Genomic DNA, 19,398 nt, shown 5'->3' with positions numbered 1-19,398 from the left:
CATTTGAATATAAAAGAATCTTTGCCATTTTTTGCGGATCAAAAAGTGAGAATATGAGATGTGAATGTGAGTTCTTCAGGCATGACTGACAAGACAATGGGAAAGTTTCACGGTGTCGCTGCCTTTGTCAATCTGGTTTTCAGCTTGAGCTCAAACAGAAGGGGTTAGTGGGTTGAATGCAGGGCACTTCATGGAAAATGACTGATATTTATATATTGTTTCAGTAATTAAACGTATAATGTCAACTCATGATGCTATGGCCACACGTCTATGGCGTTTTGCTTTGCTGGCTGGAATTATTTGGCAGCTTGGGCAGCATGCTAGTTAGCTTAGCGGAGGCTAGTTCATTGTGCAGGTTGTATGGTTCATTTGGTGGCTAAATAGGTATGCTAATTGACCTGACATATTGTTATTGCCCTACGAAAAGTGGTAGCTGGTAGTTGAGGCTTCGTAACGGTACAGATTGTAAAAATGGGCCTTTATGTGTTGCCTACATACAAGAAGCGTTTTCGATAAGTTACCCATAAAACAAAACAAAAACATGTAATCCTTAAAGCACTTCCAAAGGGGAAAATGAATCTGTCCTGCCAAGCTACGAGCGTATCAGTGCTTTAAAAAAAAAATCTCTTTGCACAAATTCAAATAGGGGATTACGCATGAATTGGTTAAAATTGGTCCATTTGCTAAGTTAAACAGCATATTAAATCCCAAATACACTTTCTCTCCATTTACAATTGAATTCCTTGCCTAACGTTTTGAGGTATGCCACTCCACTCTTGGGTCAGGAACAGTAGCCCACTGAAATTTCACATTTTCTTTCTCTCTGCCGTTGTTCTTCCTACAATATTTATACCCAAGCACATATACAATGACTACAATCAAAGCAAATAAAGGGCAAAGTGAACTCGGCTACCCCAAAAAATGTTATAGATGCAATTCAGCTTTAATCAATAGCCAATATGTTTTGTATATCGGACCTTGAAATCCCCAAATAATACCCAATTAATGTCCGCATTCCATTTGTTCTGAATTCACCCAACGGTGTTCTCTGTGTTGTTACTTATAGTATTGAAATTTTGTCCTGAGAAAGCAATTACAGCTCACTCAGACCAATAGGCCAATTCAGGAGAGGTTCGTGATTTCCCTGAACCAGACTCAAAGTCCTTCAGTGAGACGGAGATAATAATTCATGCTCAGGGGCTGCAGATATGCCAACAGGCCTTATCTACTACTCCTTATTCGTCGTCATTGCTCAATATACTGTATTGTCGAAGGCAAATTGAGGATGTATAATTCAATAAGCAATGTACTAAAGAATTAATATATTCAAGTTAATTATGCCACCGTGTAAGGGAACTGTTGTACATCGGATTACCAAAATGATTTTTACTTTTGACCTTGGTCTCGGCGGATCAGCTTCATTATGGGGTTTTAGTTATAGCTTATCATTTTAAAACAATTGGCGTGGAGCGGCCCCTTTATTTATGATTCAAGGATTGATGTCCTTTGTTTAAATAAAATATAGCTGAAAGGTAGGAGTGTGTATGAATCTTTTCAAGCGAGTGATTAGATGGGAGATTTATTTATTCATGTTTATGTTAGGTTGCGCTATTCTTAAGACAGCTGCTCCACAGAGGCAAAGCTGCAGAGGAGATGGGAAGGAGCTGGCTGGTGTAAAGTGTTGATGGAAGAACTAATGATATCTGAAGGTTTTAATGAGAGGTTCTGCTTCTCTCAACCTTCTCTGATCCAATATGCAAACCACCCTGCAGGTCCTGTACCTGCTCTGAGCTGAACGACTTGTTCAGCGGAAAATGAGTGGCCTCATTGTATATCCTCCCAACTTTGACAGCTGGGAGACGCCTAAGGCTCATCCTGAAGCTACTACCTCGGTTTGAGAGTGCAGAGATGCTGCAGAAAGACTGGAATATTTTTGTTATTTCCTCTCTGGGACGAATAAAGGCATTCTGATTCGATCCATTAGATTCAATGCTATGTCACCTCCACTGTTTGTCCTGATACTTCATGCCTCTGTGGTCCTGATTGACAGAATGAATATTATAGGGTAATTTGTATTATTGGTTATTCCTTACTGGTCAATGGTATCTAATAATGATTTCAAGCAAGAGAGAAATGTTTGGTGAGGTTGTCCTCAGATGATCACAGCAGCTTCTGTAAATGGCATTAACTTTTTACAATGTAGGCCAGGCTCTTTTTTGTCTGCTAGCCTTATCTTATTAGATTTTCCAATTATTATTCATTTTTCATTGGTTCACTACTGGCAAAAAAGCCCACCTCTGACATAGTAAAAATAATTAGCTAATCCCAATAACACTGCAGTGTGTTTGGAGCAGAGCGAGGTCTCAGGGTTTTTTGTTCTGGAGATCATGACACTCTGAATTACTTGAAGAATACCTGGAGCAATCTATGAACCTAATTAACTTCCCACAAAAGAAAAAAAAATTGGAAGTCAAAACGAGCATTTGCCAATGTCTTATCCGTCCCTTTCTCTCCTTTCTGTCTTCTCCACGCTGCCTTCTCTGGGATCTATTGCATGTGAGCAGAGCGGAAGAATGGCGGGTGGATGTGGTTGGGATTTATTCCTTCAAGTAATCAATGTGCAGTTTTAATTCATTTGAAGGCACTCAATCACCCGTAATGTTGATGGCTCATGGGTGTGAGCATCAGTTATGCGGGAGTGTTATATAGCTTTGGTTTGGACCCATTTCATCAAATATTTATAGGGTTAAAAAAAAAGTGCATCAAAATAGAAGTGAACAGAATTACACTTAAGTTTCTCATGTGTTTGGAGCTCTTGACTTGCATTGTTCTGAATACTGAGAGTCCTTTGGTCCAGGTTTCTTTGTTATTTGGGTTGTAACGGGCGTTAGAGAAATCAGATATGTCATAAAACTTTTTTTCGTCCTCTTTTTTTTTGCTTATTTACTTAGATGAACTCATCAAACCGTGGCTTTCATGCCATAAAGGCTCTGGTCTGAATGGACATATAGTACAAAAGCAAGTGATGCAAAAAGGTGAAATAGGGGTATATCGCTCCAGCTCAATTGAGCCTGCCTTTTCTCCTCACTCTTCATCAGCCTTGTCTGCCTCGCCTCTGTCTGCCAGTGTGTTTGGCTTTCAGATGTGATGTGAGCGTAGTATTCTCTCAGACCCAGGCAGTTGCTTTGTGAACAGCCGCTGCCTGCACACTGATGGTATTTCACTGCTGCATCCCCCAAGTTATATTAAATTTGCAACTGGCCCTCTTTAAGTCTTTTTCATGAGATGCATGTTTTAAAGACTGTGTCAATTCTTAAAGATGCCCTTGGCTTTTATCAGTCGTTTTTAAGAAAGCTTTCAATAAAGAGTGAGGCGGGAGCCCGATGTGGCAGTGGCCCATTTTGCTTGCATAAACTGCATATAAAATCTTAAACTCAGATCTTAAAGGCTGATCCGATCCGACTTAAAACTGTCCCAACAAAGCAGAGGCTTCAATATTAATGAATAAAACTTAACATCGTTTCAACAATGATCCAATGTTTGCCCTTTCAGATAAAGCACTTTCTTGTGACTATGCATTCCTTTTCACGAAGCTGGTTGGTTCCAACTGCAATTAGACGTTAAAAAGCTGTGAATCTCCTGTGAAGATCCTTCTTACAGCCATGCAAGGAATAAGCAATGCCTTTCTTATTTCACCTCGGAGCAGATTTGCAAATAAACCCACAAAACGGCTTCTTTTTTGAACAATCTCTAAGTTCCAGCTGTTTTGTTGACCAGCATCGCTCAGAGGGGGCCAGGATAAAGCAACGGCACAATTACTTCTTGTTAGAGCTCTGACTCCTGATACAACTCCACGAGGAGGGGCGAGCCATCAATTTTAGAAATGCTAAACCTCTAGTAGCAGTAGACAGGGGAGCCCAGCAAATGTGAGTTTATGTCTGCGGCTCGTATGATAGTCAGTGCTAGTGTCCTGCTGAGTTCCCCAACAGATCAGAGACTACAGATCCACACTGCTAACTCCTGAGACTATGGCCTTCTGCAACATTTACCCATTACACCGGCTCTTCAAGCTGTCATTCATACACTGAAGCACACACACACACGCACACACACGCACACACACACACACGCACCCACAGGACAGAAATTACAGTATGTCTTAATTATGTACATATCAGCCTCCAACAAATCAGGTCCTTTGACAGTCCTACATTAAGAAATTATTAACTGTTTACTCAGTGGCGTGAATTAATCATGTCGTGGTTTGCATTTTCACTAGGGTGTTGTTTTTTAGTTTTTTTTTACATGATTGATGATAAGGTACCTTTTCTTCTTGAGAATGGGTTTTTCGAAATCAGAAAAACACATGTGATAAATTACAGGTTTAACCCGTGTGTGACATGTCATCTTGGGTAAATAAGGATCACATGGAGCAACTCTCCTTCACTGTAAACTCATCCCCATGGAAAACTGGGACTTTATATGAATCATGGAAATATATTAGTTCCTCACCTTGTTGTTGGCCACAAGGAAAAATCTGAACAGCTCCGAATGATCAGGCAGAGGAAAAACACTTTATTTTATTATAATATTTACTGATTCACTTCCTTTAAAAAAAATATATATTCAGCTTTTAACTTTTTTCATAAAGTCTTGATAGCTCAAGCAGCTCGTCACACAAGGTCCCAAATATTTACCATGCTTTATTTGTTCTGTATATGCTTTGTACATCGCTTTTTGTGGACAGATGACATAAAGGTGGAGATCCATTGTTGCTATAATGTGAGGGAGCAGTGCCCTTTCTTCCTCTACTTTCTATTAAAGCTTCAGGCAATAAAAGTGTGAATATATGACGTTTAATATATTCATCTTTAAGGCCCCGCTACTTCGATTTTAAAGTCAGGCTTGCATCATGCAGCACTCTAAGGTCTATACTATTTCACATTATTATTATTATTATTCATTTCTCATCAGCTTGACATTGTTTAATGCAAGAGGGGAATATTCACACAAGAATATTGATTTCCTTTCATTTTGTCATAGCCGGTTTGAATTTTTATCAGAAGCTTAACCTGCAGTTGACTCATCCCATTGATCCACACAGTCTATACTGACCAGAGGAGAGGCCAGGCCCGTCAATACAAAAGAGGATCCCTGTTGACTTTGACAAAAGCTAATTATGCCTAAATTCTTAAAGACCAATTAGAGAACTAGAAAACTGGCTCAGATCACATGTTTTGTTCTTGTTGATTTTCTTTTTTTTTTTTGCTGCAATGCACGGTTCATACTGAAACCACGGTCTGTGATCTGCATCTCCAAAATATGTTAGAGGTGAGACTGATGATGGGATGGAGGATAATGCATACTTGTAATTTGTTTAGTGTGTGGAGTAGTGTAAATATTGAAGTGTCTGCAGTGCACCTACAGGATGGTACCATGCTGGATATGGAGTCCTGATGAATGAGATGGCATGGCGCTTTGTAATATAAAAAAAACCAAACATGAAGGTTAAATAATCACATTTTTGTAAAAACTCAATTTATTTTTATCATCCCGAGGTTGTTAAAGACATTAACACGTCCTCGGCTGTCAGAGTGCACAAATATTAAAACAGCACATTTCCTCCATAACATCATTTGAGTTCTCTTTATCTATTAGCACTATCTCATTTTCAGATCTGGAACCTATAGCAGTATACTGCTGCTGATTTAAGGTTCAGGGATCTGATTGCCTCGGGCAAGTTATTCTAAGAGCCCCCTGATGTCAGTGGGACTGTCTGGCAGAATAAAAGGCAAGGCAATAAACTGGGGGAAAAAGTAGCACACACGCATTGAAATCGGGACCTCCCCGAGGCGATGGCCCAACTGGCCCGTGGTTAAATCCTCCACTGAAAGTGTAATAATCACACCAGAGCCCCACAGAGGGAAGGGAAGAGAAAGAGTGGGGGAAGACACAGAGGTACCAAAACAAAAGCCACCCCTCTCCATCCTGTTCTCTTTGTGCCTTCTATCCAAAGAGAAAAAAGGCAGACAGTTTTTGGCACTAAGAAAGGGAATTATAGCGGCTGTGATGATGACTGATGGGAAAGTGGAACAAGATCTGAAACAGATCACAAGGGTTTGTTGTAGCTGTGGCAGTCATTCTGATGTGTTTGCTGATATAAGACTTAGACTTGTCCTCTAATCCTGTCCAAAGGCTATCATTGGCTCGCCCTGGCAGCAGATAAATGGTTAATAATACTTTGAGTACCCTAAGCAAGGGGCTTTGCACTTGTAAGACTACTTAACACACATTTGTGGACAAGCAGAAGATAGAAGTGGTGGTTGTATTATGTGATGGCTATGGTGAATGTATTTTTCTGCCTTACAAAAAAAAACCATTTGTTTGGACAGTAATAATAAACCCTCCCCAATACACTCCTCCTGAATGCTTCTCAATTATCTCCCCTTTAAGAGTGCCCAGCAGGAACTCCCACTATAAATCACATTTAGTACCCCTGACATGTTAGAGGAAGTGATATAGCTGCCAGAGCTCTAATTGCCAGACTCTGCATGCCTTGTCGTTGCCCTCCTTTCTCATATTTTAAGACATTTGCCCAAGTTGAGTTCGCCTGTGTGTTTATTTCAGATCTATGTCTGTCTGGAGAACTGCGCAAATGAGGGGCATGTTAAACGACACATGGTGTCATGTATTGTTTTTGAAAACATCCACTAAGAGAATGTTTTTTTTTATCCTGAAACTCAGCTTGAGCGTTTCCTCTTTTGTTCTGTGATTGTGGGAGGTTGAATGGGAATGCTAATGATGACAGGAAAGGTCAAACTAATTAGCGCTGCCTTTGAACTTGCCATTCAAAGTTCCTAATATTTCCATGCCGTCTTGACAGAGTTCAATTTAATCAAGGCTTGTCCTACATGCAGCAAAAAAAATCCACTTTTCCAAGGAGGTTTTTATTTGTACAGGGTAGTGTTTATCAAGAAGAAAGAGACCACTCTGTGCACCATTAAACCTGCAGTGCTGTAATCGTCTTTGTTTAGATATGTTAAATAAAGCATATCATTATGCTCTACTGGGTGCTAAGTGGTGTTTAAAGGTCCATAAATTCAATTAGACAACGTTTAATGCTGCCCTTAGACCATGTTAGTGCGGTGACGCAGTGATCCAGGGGAGGGATCGCGTCAGCCGTATTTAAGAATTATTACTCAGGATTTACATTTATATTGTCATTTTAATAGTATGGCCCTCTTCAACCGATAGGGGCCTCAGATGCTTCCTGGGCCACGGCTCTTCCCCCCCTCCCTCAGGACGGCATCCCATTTGTCATTATACATACGGAGGAAGAAAATCTCCCTTCAGTCTCAGTCTGTCATTAGAGCCGTCCTGTTAGCCGGGTGCTAATGCACAGTTTAGCAGCCACCGCGGAAAATGCTAAAGAGGTCCTGACAACTCCTGGGGGTCGGCTAAGTGTGGGCCAAGGGTTTCTGTGTGCGAGTGCGCACTAGCATTAGTGTTTGAAGGGGGGTAGTAAGGGGTCCCAGTGGTTGTTTGCCTGTTTTCCATCAAGAGCCCTCATCTCCTTTATCCCCTTTGTGGCGGAGGCCCTCCTCGGGCAGTTCCCTCTGAGGGGGATCTAAAAAGAGCAGCTGCTGGGGAATGAGTGCCATTTCCTCCTGCTGTCACCAGCACACTGGCAACCCTTAGTCCCCCTGTCCCCCTCCACCCACAAACCCCCTATTAATATGCATATGAACTTGTTTCTCTTAGTTCTGAACTCCAGTGACAAAGTGGGAAAGCATATGTCTGAAATATTCATGATCGCACGCAGTAATTAAGCGGTGGAGAAGGGAACTCTACCAGGGTGAGCCCCTACCCCTCTGCTGCTGTTTAAAAAGGGACTTTTTTCTCCAGCATTGAAAAGCATGTTGTCCTCTGCTTTCTCAGTTATTCTTCGAAGCCTCTTCCTCGATGTGTGAGCTGTTGTGCAACACAGAGACATTTACCATGTAGGAGTTAATGAGGCTTAAAGACGTGCTGTTTTTTTTTAGTGTGTTAACTCTAGTTAAGTGCTAGAGAGATCCCAGAGATCTCAACTCACTCCCATCATTAACCACCACTACTGTTTCCCCATGCAAACATTGAAACCTTTGTGTTTAGTTAGTAGTGTCGCTGAATCTCTTAGCCCACGTTATTTTAAAATTTGTAAGCTCGGAAAGCATCCTGCTGAGTAACAAACACTTAGGTTGAGATTATAATATTTTCAATTTAGGAAATTATTTGAAGCAATCTCCGGGCTGAAACTCATCGGGTATGACTCTGATATTTTATTGAAATTAACAGGGTTACAAAATGTGAAATATTATTATTGCTAGCATTATTTTCTCCATTAACCCATCAGGATATCTTATTCATAGCAATCCAACCAATATAGGTCTGAGATCAGAATTCAGTAAATATCAATTATTGTTATTTACGCATTCACTCACTTCAATGGTTGGATTTTCTTTCAAGTATAAAAAGCAATATTACAAAAGACATAAGAAATCTAGTACAGGGTATAAATGTTGCATTGCACCGTTGTATTTGTTGCGATATGTTTATGTGAATAACGCATTTTAAAAGATACTTGGCTGTCAGAGTATAAAGCCTTCTGCAGACCGTTCAGAGATTTAGCCAGAGGAATCAGAGGACACTGAGGTAGAAGCCTCTGTAGCCACCAGAGAGATGGAGGGAGGGAGAAGGGGGGGTGCGGTTGGATAGTAGGAAGGTGAGAGGGAGGAAGAGGAAGAGAGGGAGGAAAAGGGAGAGAGGGCTGTACGATGGTTGCGGAGGCTTGACAGCCAGGTAGATTGTATCTGACATAAATCCCGGAGATGAAAGAAGAGCGGACAGCTGGCCCACTGCACTCAGCACACTGCATGCAGTTGCACTCACCTCGCCATGCCGCTCCCCCGCTCCCCCCCGCTCCTTGTCCCCCCCGCCTTTTTGACTCTCATTCTCCTCCTGTTAACGCTATCCTGACGGCTCCTCGGGGGGTGTGTCCACCACCTTCCACCGGGGATGTTCTCCGCTCTCTGGGCCCCGGCTGGCCAATCTGAGGAGCAGTGGTGCAGGGTTCCCTCTCCAGCTTCCTGCCTCTGTCCTCGTCTCCACGCCTTTCCTCCTCGCTCCGCTCCATGCCTGTCATCTCACAGCCCACTCAGTGCCACACCGGCTTGTTTTGTCAATAACCATTTATTTGTTGCTGGAATGGCAGCAGCCATTACATCTGACCTCCCTGTTTCATCAATTATGGATAGATTATTGGATGTGAACATCTGCAAGAGCTTGCTGTTAGACTCACCTCCTGGAAGGGATTAGATAAAGTATTAAACTGTTGTTTATTGTCAGGCCAAAACTCTACTGGGCCAAGCCAGAGAATTTCTACAACCCCACAGCAAAAAAAAAAAACTCCCATCAACAAGGCACCTTAAATAGTTCAGCAGCACAGCCGAGCCCCCCCCCCCCCCCTATGGTAAGATAGGGCCCATTTATTATTTACACTGATTACTGGTTGTTATAACACTCATGGTAAAAGCTCCTGGTGGATAGGTCTTAGTCATTGTTTGTCACCTTTGTAAATGTGTGAACCAGAGGGCAAGAACTCCAGAACCTGAAAACACACACACACACACACACACACACACACACACACACACACACACACACACACACACACACACACACAGATGCTTGTTTCTAAACTTTCTACCGGGACAAGTCATTCTGATCTGCACACAGAAATGACCGCTGCTAAACCACTAATGACTGAGAGAACATGCTCATACACACACACACACACACACACACACACACACACACACACACACACACACACACACACACACACACACACAAACAGTCTCAGGGGTCAGAGAGATATTTAAAAACGCTTTAGGTTATTCATTTCTAAAGCACGTCAAATAAAATGTTAACACATGAATTATAGATTTTAAAGGGATATCTGCTGGCTGAGTATGTAACACTGGCATCGTATTTAAGTAATAGATGGAAACAGGGGAACGAGGCAGCAGTGGTGTTACAAATGGATTAGTGCGCTCCACGACCTGTGGCTCGAGTTGTTCAACAAGATGTTCAATACCGTCACGGATGAATTTCATTTTATTCAACGTCTTTCACAGCACTGCTGCACTTTACTGTCTCTGATTGTTGTGTTTGAGAACAGGATAATGTTCCATCACACATTATTTTGGGTTTATTGTTGTTAAGTTTTTTTTACAATTATTTACTTAAACATTGAGTATTTATTTTGTAACGCAGCACTCAAACTGATAGATCTGTCAGTATATTAGTAGATTAGCTTGATTAAAAACAACTATTTGCAATTTATTAGAATACAATACCTAGGGTTTTTGTACTTGCCCATTATAAGGAGTGCATCAATGAATAAACTCCAGGAAATATATCTTAATCTTGTAATAATCTTAATATGATTAAAAGTATCATTATTTCCCCAACATTATGTCTCATTGTGGTCAGGACAAAGTACAAAATTACACTTTTTTTTGTCTTTACTTCTAAACTCATAATTGACAAGAAATAAAGAATATTTGTGATTTATTTCCTCCAACTTACAAAGTTTTCTTTGGATTTTTTTCTGTTCCATTCCCAGTGCAGCACAGCACTAGTCAATTGTCCTCTCAAACCCTCAATATATTCCTGACATGTTTGTTTGTGCTGGTGACCTGAGGTTGGACTAACAGGTTCTCCCAGGCTGCTTAGTATCTTCCCCATACTGCAGTGAAGAGGAGGGTACTGCTCTGCCTTTTTAGTCCCCTGTCAAAGCCTCTCACAGTTCACCTTCAAGGCAGCTCCTCAGCTGTCAACACCAGTTGTCAAACCGACACTTAGCATTCACATTGTTTCTGTAAAAAATGAAAATATGTATTTCCACAGTGTATCCTAAAAATAAAAAAACCGGCACGTTGCCCCAGCATTTTCGCTAATGTCTTTAGGTGGTTTAGGCAGTGATGTAACCTCTGTCAAACAGAAAGTGTCTTTTTTTTTTCCAGGCTTTGAACAAAGAGCGTGAAAAACCTCCTGTGTGCTAGAGAGTAGCGGGGCGCTGTGCATCAAAATATCAGCGCAGGTTGAAAGGCACAAAATAAGGTCAGTGTCACCGCACTGCATTATTAATACCCCACTGTTTATCTCCTTGCCCATTGAATCTGTGCACAAGAAAATGCTGCCTCCTATGAAATATTGATGCAATTTCCTAGCTTAACATGTAGAAAAAGCAATCGGAAAACTAGGTGTTACACACTGGCAGCAGGTTGCTGAATGCCATGTCGTCCTGGTAACATAAATTGTCAAACACAGCAAAAACACTGGTGGAACAACATGTTGTGTTTATCGGAGGACATATTATTATTTGAACACAATCTGAGTTACAAAAATATGGCTAGATATTAACTTTTTCTGTCACAATATAAATATGACTGTTATAATTACACTAATCAACCACCAAGGTAAACTATATTCATTCAACAGCAGTTCCCTTTTTAAAGATCGGCTACCGGGTTTATCCCTGCCAATGTTGTTGTTGTGCAATAATAGACCATTCCTTTTTGGTGGTGTTTCAATACTCCTCAAATTGATTTATATAAACGGTGATAACACTTTAATCCAGGCAAAATAAGAAGTCTTGAAAATATTAGCTGACTTTAAATCAATCAGCTTCAAGTCACAGGGTTAAGTTTCTTTAAAAAGTAAAGGCCTGTAACTGGGATGTGTTTAAACTAAAAACTAACCCTTGGCATTTGACATTCACTTCCTATTTGGAGTTGTTATTTCTAAAGACTGTGTTCATTGTTGAAGGTTTTTTTTCTTCTTAATGGATAGCCCCTTGGTGGGTATTCCAATTCACTTGAAAGTATACGTAGATACGATCTTTATGACAAAGCATTATTCGGAAGTGGTGTGAGTGCAGTATTCTTTGCATTTACACTTAGAAAATCAAAATAAATATATCACTGTTTGACCTTCAAGTCAAACAAAAACAGAATGTATTGTCATTTGAATCATTTTCCAATTTCTTTTTGTCGTACCTCATAATATTATTTGCTACTGCATCACCATTAGCATACATTCAGGTAGTAAACAACGCTGCCCCGCCATAAAGCACAACACGCTTCCTCCCTTTTGTCTTTTGTCTCTTTCATGTTAAAATCGCTTACTAATTAAGCCAAATGCCACTGCATCGAGAGTGCATGCTTCCACACACACACACACACACACACACACACACACACACACACACACACACACACACACACACACACACACACACACACACACACACACACACACACAAAGGGGGAGAAATAGAAAGGGCTCTCTAATGATCAACATGCGCCAGCGTCTTTATTATCCCACCCCGCCTGTGTCTCTGCAGCCGGCTCGTGTGCTGTTTAAGTGATTGTAAATCATCCCACAGTAATGGCTGAGATTAGCATACTATCAAAAAGCTTTCTTCATGCATGATGTGGTAACATCTCCGGGCCCTAAGTGTTTTATGGTGAGTGAGACCGTATCACCCAGTGTCATTAACAATCTAGTGGTGGCCACGCATGCTGCTGTACTCGGGCTGCTGCTGTTAGCGGTACCAGATGCGTGAGGAAGAGGCAGCCTTGGACTGTGGCCCATTACGGGCGCTGCCTGTCAGGAGCCATTAGGCACACGCTCTCTGATTAATGCTCTAAGTGATGGTGTGAGTACTACTCAGAGCGCGGCGCAGGGGAAGAGGGGAAAGAAAAGGTTATCGCCTCACTGAGGAATGCCTGAGCGGGCGCCATAGTGTCAGTGATGATGATCATGATTATGGTCTACCTTTTGCCGGAGCGGTGGGTGGGTGTGAGGGAAGCGTTGTGATGATTCTGCACAGAGTGGTTTTAGGCTCAGATTTTTCTCTTCCTGTTTTTGAGGAGATCCTGCTTAGGGAGAGGATCTCAGGGTGTCCCCCCTCCCCCCCGACTCGCACCGCCTGCTATTGTGACCCATGAATTATTGATTAACCTTGGTAATAGAAAAGATATAACTGTGCTATGCTTTGACCTGCCTCTTCTGTGGTGGGTTAGTGTTAATACCAAATAGATATGCATATGAGAGCAGATGAATACATAAGATTTATTTAGGATATGAGCAAGATAAGCACCTGTCTGGGCTGTGTTAGTAGGAAACACATTTTTATAACACATTTTCTTATCCTTATTGTTAAAAGACTCATTTGGTCAGAATCATTATTGATTCCAGTGTCAATACCGCCTAATTGAGATTTAACATACCTTTTTAATAAAACTTTTATAGAAGTGCATAAGTCGTTATCTATTGAACATATATTTTGTGACCAATGATCACTGATAGTGAACTTGTGAGTAAAATGGGAGTATTTGTCTGATCATTGCCATCTCAGGTTTCATTAGGGCTGCTATCCCTGTGTAACAAGTGATTCTCCGGAGCAACAAGACCCATGTGTTCTCATGACATGTTCAAATGAATCCATCTGTTCAGGTCGTGTTCCTGTGATGATCTCACCTTCCACAGCGGATCAATAAACGAAACGCTATGTTTAAACTGAATCAAATTTTCCAGTTGTAGGGTTGGGCTTTCATCCGCAACGAGCCCCTACAGTCCTCACTCTTAGCTTTACCGTATATACAATTAAACGCCCCAGTAACCTGCGCGTTTTCATTAGATAGGACCTGTAGGGATGTCGCCGCACGTTTACCCCCCCCCCCACCCGGACCTAAAAGAGATGACCAGCCGTAGTAATTGCATGGCGCTGTGTTTACATTTATTCATGAAACGGAGGACCGCCTTTTCATCCCCAATTCCACCTGTCACCCATTCCATTTGCCGCGTCAGGAGAGAACCCCTCCTCGCCCCCCCAACACACCCAACTTGGAGCTACAATCACTAATCAGTCCCTCCCCTCGCGAACAACCACTGCCTACTTGTTCCCCACCGATATTTGATTCCCCGCCAGCCTGAGCAATGATTACGTTTTCATGCATTTGGTTCCACCAAAATGTATGAGCACTCAGCCACATCCTTTATTGATTACTTCTAGAGCAAACAGTAGGCCCAGTGTGATATACATAATTGGATAGTTGTCAGGGGAGGTGTAGCAGTGATAACCAGCGTCTTATTTACCTTCCCTGATGGATTTATGACACACCTTGAGAGTGATCACTTGCTCCTTTTTTATGTAGGCAAATTATAAAGCTAAACGGCTCTAACAATATAAAGCAACACACACACTGAGCTAACAATGCGGTGTTGATCTGAAATGTGTTAACTGTTTGCTGCCGGGAAGAAATACACTCGTTTGTGACTGATGTTTGGCGGTGATACTTCAGCACCATACAGTGTGGAGCGCAGCCCTATTTCTTTGAACCACCGTGCATTAAGAGAAAATAAGACTCCAGAGAGCAGATAGAGACGCCTTGTTGTTAATATACACAACATGCGCTTGGCTAATTATTTTCCTGAATGCCTATAACCACAATAAACTGGCTGCACGTTGTTGGAACGAAAGCCGGCTCACCAAGCCAAAATACTGTCTCACTCTCCTCAGACTCTAAAATTACATTTTCAGAGGCACAGTAGAAATAATAACACTCTAATCATCACCAGAGTAAACATTGTTCTGTTAAGAAAAACAAAAAGACATCCTTAAAGTTTGTATTTTAGTAATGAAAAGCAAACAGTGGCTGCTGCAATTGCCCGACTCGTGACACGGAGGTGATGAAATGTCCCCGCAGAATCTCAGGTCAGCGCCGGCTCTCTCAGGATAATAGATTCAGCCGCACAAATGGTGGAACCACAGATGTGTAATAACTCTATCAAACTCACGTCTCTGTGTTTTCACAAGGGTTAGACACACACAGAGACACCCTCTGGAATTTCACATTTTACTCCTCCTCACCCTTCATTCATTGCAAAGAATAATTCTGTGTGGTCAAGGTTACACCCACTGTTTGTGTTGGTTGAGTAATCATACGGCACTTCCAAGGTAAGCCCGCCTTTCACTCTGGAGCTTTCACATTACAAAAACATCCACTTACACAGATTCATACATGGAGACTCTGACACTGGTTGGGAGTTTGGAGGGGGAGAGCAGGCAACTGAAGAGGGACCCACACAGAGTCCATATTTAATACGATGTTCCCACTTGGACTTTTACGCTTTCAAGTCAGCATAAAAGAAGCTACAGAGATTTTGCTCTCTTTGACCGAAGCATTGTGGTATCAGCAATGAGCTAGCACCCTGTGTAATAAAAGTTAATCTGTGATAGAATCCAACACAGAAATGAAAAAGAAGATAATCACAGTGCTCACACAGACATGTCCGAACATTTCACTGTAACTGCAGCCGGCTGGCATTTAAGCAAAGTGGAAATGACATGTTCAGTGATCCAAACTCATCCATGAAGTCAGCGGTCACAGAACACATTAGTGCTGCTCTCCACTGCCTACCTATTGCTGCCATATGTTTGTTTAAGGATAAAAGTATTTTATCACAACTCGTTTCTTATTTTCTTTGTTTGCGTCATCAGGGTTATTGCTGATAATATATGTGCTAAGCAAATTGAAGACCATATGAGATGATTATGCAAAGTTCTTAAGAAAAAAGAAAGCAGTAAATGTTAAAATTATTATCCATCTGTCTTCTGTAGTTCCCCGTCAATAGGTGCCTTTTTTGAGCTTCAACCTACCTTACTCTATGTAGTTTTCATACCAACACTTTGGTTTTACGTAACAATTCCTTTCTAAAGAAATCAGTACGCTTTAACACAAGTGCTTGTTGGCTCTCCTCCTCAAACCATTCCAATGTCACATTTGATTGTAGGTTTTTCTCAAAATGTTGGTGACTTTTTGAAATGACAACCCAAAAGAACACCCTCTTCACACTGGGGTTCTCCAGGTGTGTGGAGGAGAGAAAGTAAGCATGTCTTGAAATGCTTTCCCACACTACCTCTCTTTCTTTACACAGTGTATGTTGAGAATAGACTCTCTGAAAGAATGACATTGACCCTATTTTAACTAATCATCCCGTCTCTCCCTTTTGTATGATGCCCAACTTTTTACTTTCTTCTTCTTACAATTGTAGTTTGATTTAACTTCCTCCTTAACCAATCATTTTGTGCCTTACCTGATATCGTGTAGTAACTGTGTTTGTAGATATATTACCACATTTTGAAACACTTTGATAATAAATTGCAAGTATTCTGTTTAGCACCATTGGATCAACAATCAGCATAACCTCCTCCTCTGTTTAAGCGATGTCCATGTCAGTGTGTGTTTGCAAGTCAAACAGATCTGTTACCACAAAAAGATGTTCACTATAGAACATCTATGAGATAGACATATATACAGCACTTCTTAGTTATGATAGATTCAAGCTGTGAGGGGAAGAAAGAGACTTGCTTTCACTCTTTAATGTACTCCACATGCCTTCATTCACCCCATCTCCCTTTTCCTTGTTTCTTTACCTGCACCACTCAGCTTTTACGACCTGCCCGGTGTCATCCAGGCTGCATGTAATTATCTAGCTATCAAAGCCAAGCTGCTGTGCCAATCAGCCTATCAAGGGTTAAAGGGACACACTTGTCTGCAGCAGAACCCCGCGCACATCTCTGGCCCCGGCGTATCTCAGCAGTCTTTGCTAATGACTTGTAGCCAACAAATTCCTAAGACTCTCAGGTGGCTTCCTCCAACCAGGCTCTGTTCGATGATGAAAAGCCTGAGATAAAATAAACTGACAGTTGCAACTCCTTGCGAGGAGCAGGCAGCACCCTAGCAGCAGCTGAGACCCCGGGAGCCCAGCACTCCCTCTATTTTCATCCGTTCCTCCATCACCCCCTCCATTCTCCTCTGCCCTCCTCCTGTGTGTGTGTCTCAGTGAATTTGTGTGCAAGGGTGATAGACTGCAAGTGTGTATGTTTGTTGTTGTATGTGTGAATGCATTGGTATGTGTGTTTGTGAGCATCTACATGTGAAAATGCATGGGTGCGTTCTGCAGAGGTGGTGCAGGCTAACCACTGGGAGGGGGAGCTAGATGCCCCTGCCGCTGTTCCCTAATTAAGGCCCATTCCCGCCTCTTTTATTTCGGTCCATTAAGCAGAAAAAGTGTGGCCACCCCTCTCCGCTTCCACACATGACACACTCCAATCAATACACTCCCACTGGCTGCCTCACTGGGTGCTTCAAATGAATAGATTGCAGGGCAACATTATGTCTAATTGAATTTTGCAGAGGACGCCATGCCGAGCGCTGTTGGGTTCAGATCTGTTCTTAAGGTTAAAACGAAAGGTTTTCCAAAAATCAAATTAATAGATTTTGAAAAAAAATTACCTTTTTTTTTAAATGTCGATTCCTTTTGTCATATCTAAAAAAGAGATACGTGACCGTTATTACATAGGAATGGTTTGTTGATATTGTGTTCATTATTTACACAACCTCAATACAAGAGGAATTCATGATAGATTTATTTAAAGAGTTTTTGACATCTAAGCAGTATGCCACAGCTCAGCCTCAGAAGCAGTTCAACCAGCGAGCTATCCACTCAGCTCAGCACCACAAAGGTTCACATTAGCACATCAGGCCCCCGGAGAGAGCCTCCTCCTGGCTGGTGGTGGTGGGGGTTCATCCAGGGATGGGGGAGGCTGGCAGATGGTTCAGTGGTATGTCTGACGGACTGACTGATTGATAGGTGGATGGATGGATGGATAGATGCTTCGCGCTGACTCTTTCATTCTTGTGTTGTGTGCATGGTCACCGACTCTCAGAAGTCCCTCTGTATGACATTTATCATTCTCATCCAAAGCTCCTAGACACAACAAGGTAACATTTTATAGGCTATCCAGGCTAGGCTTGTTATTTCGAACTTAAATTCAAACAATGAAAATAAATATATATAAAGTCATTGTGTAAAAATGTCAGATTCTTGTACTCTAGTTGTTTGTCATTCTCTTTTTAAAAGCAAAATGTAGTAAACTAGCTAGCCATGCAGAACAGATAATTATGTATAATTATTGCCACTTTCTGCGGTATGGACACATTTTGGTTGGTACAAAAACTAACTGGTAACAACTGCCGAGCCCACACAGTTCTCATTTCAAAAGTATCCCAAAAGAGAGAACTTTACCTTAAGATAGAGGACATGTCCAAAAAGAGACAGTTTTCAGAAGTGATCTGCCACCAATCTAATGTTACAGTCTCATCCCTTTTTGATTTGTTCCCTGGTTTCCGTGAGTTTGAATTCCAACATCTCATTTTGTGTCTCCAGTGACCACTGCAGCTGTTCCCATGCCAATTAACTCAGGGGCCAAGGTAAATATTTAGCTAATTATCAATATTTTATAGCAATTCCGCACTGGCGCCTTTCCTACGGTCCAGGAGACATACTTACATTCCCCCCCATAGATACTCGGTTATGACATGTAATAACTACTTGATAAAAGAGATTAATAATTCAAAGTGAGCCAACAAATTAGGAACATCATTTAAAAAAAAAAAAACTAGGCTTGAAACCTTTTTGCATAAAACCAGCCCGGTTCAAGGTAATGCCAAGGCTCTCCTGATAAAGAATTACGGCATTAATTCAGTAAAGTGAACTTATTGCTCCTACTCCTTCTCAGAGATCCCTGGAGCATTTGGAGTAGAGGAATAAAATGATAGCATTCATGGGCATAGAGGCGCTTATTTCCATTCTGTGTGTGTGTGTGTGTGTGTGTGTGTGTGTGTGTGTGTGTGTGTGTGTGTGTGTGTGTGTGTGTGTGTGTGTGTGTGTGTGTGTGTGTGTGTGTGTGTGTGTGTGTGTGTGTGTGTGTGTGTGTGTGTGTGTGTGTGTGTGTGTGTGGCTGTGTGTGTGTGGCTGTGTGTGTGGCTGTGAACAGAGAAAGATTGGTCCTTTTCTCCTCGTGGTACAATTGCTGAGATCCCTTTTTTGAATGGCATGTTTTTATTCTGAAGGTTTCCTCCCCAGAGGGGCTGACGGCTCTACCAGAGGTCCATTGTGTACACACCAACAGCAACAGACACACAAACACACTCACTGTGACCTCTCTGGGTCATTTCTGGAATTACATAGACATGTCCCTCCTTTGATGTGGGGATCCTGAATGGCATCCTCATTGACTCTCCAAGTGGAGTCAAATGATATGATCAACAGGAGTTATTTAGCCTTAACACTAAAGATCCTCCTCTGGTTACAAAATGAGGTTGGCTGTCTTGCTGATTGTTCTTTGATATGATGTGATACAACACATAGTGTGTGTATACACAGGTTACTTTTACCATCATGATTGACACATAAAAGGTATTGCTTTTTGAAAATCTGTGT

General features: G+C 41.7%; 1 long non-coding RNA gene across 2 annotated transcripts in view; it reads left to right on the top strand.

Moving 5' to 3' along the window:
- The window catches only part of LOC134865145 (uncharacterized), a 56,033-nt gene that overhangs the window by 20,335 nt on the left and 16,300 nt on the right, over window positions 1-19,398 (top strand). The gene's annotated exons all lie outside the window — the stretch shown is intronic.

The sequence above is a fragment of the Eleginops maclovinus genome, chromosome 5 (assembly GCF_036324505.1).
Source record: "Eleginops maclovinus isolate JMC-PN-2008 ecotype Puerto Natales chromosome 5, JC_Emac_rtc_rv5, whole genome shotgun sequence".
Taxonomy (NCBI): domain Eukaryota; kingdom Metazoa; phylum Chordata; class Actinopteri; order Perciformes; family Eleginopidae; genus Eleginops; species Eleginops maclovinus.
Note: the sequence above shows the minus strand (reverse complement) of the source record. Positions and strands in the feature narration are given on the sequence as shown.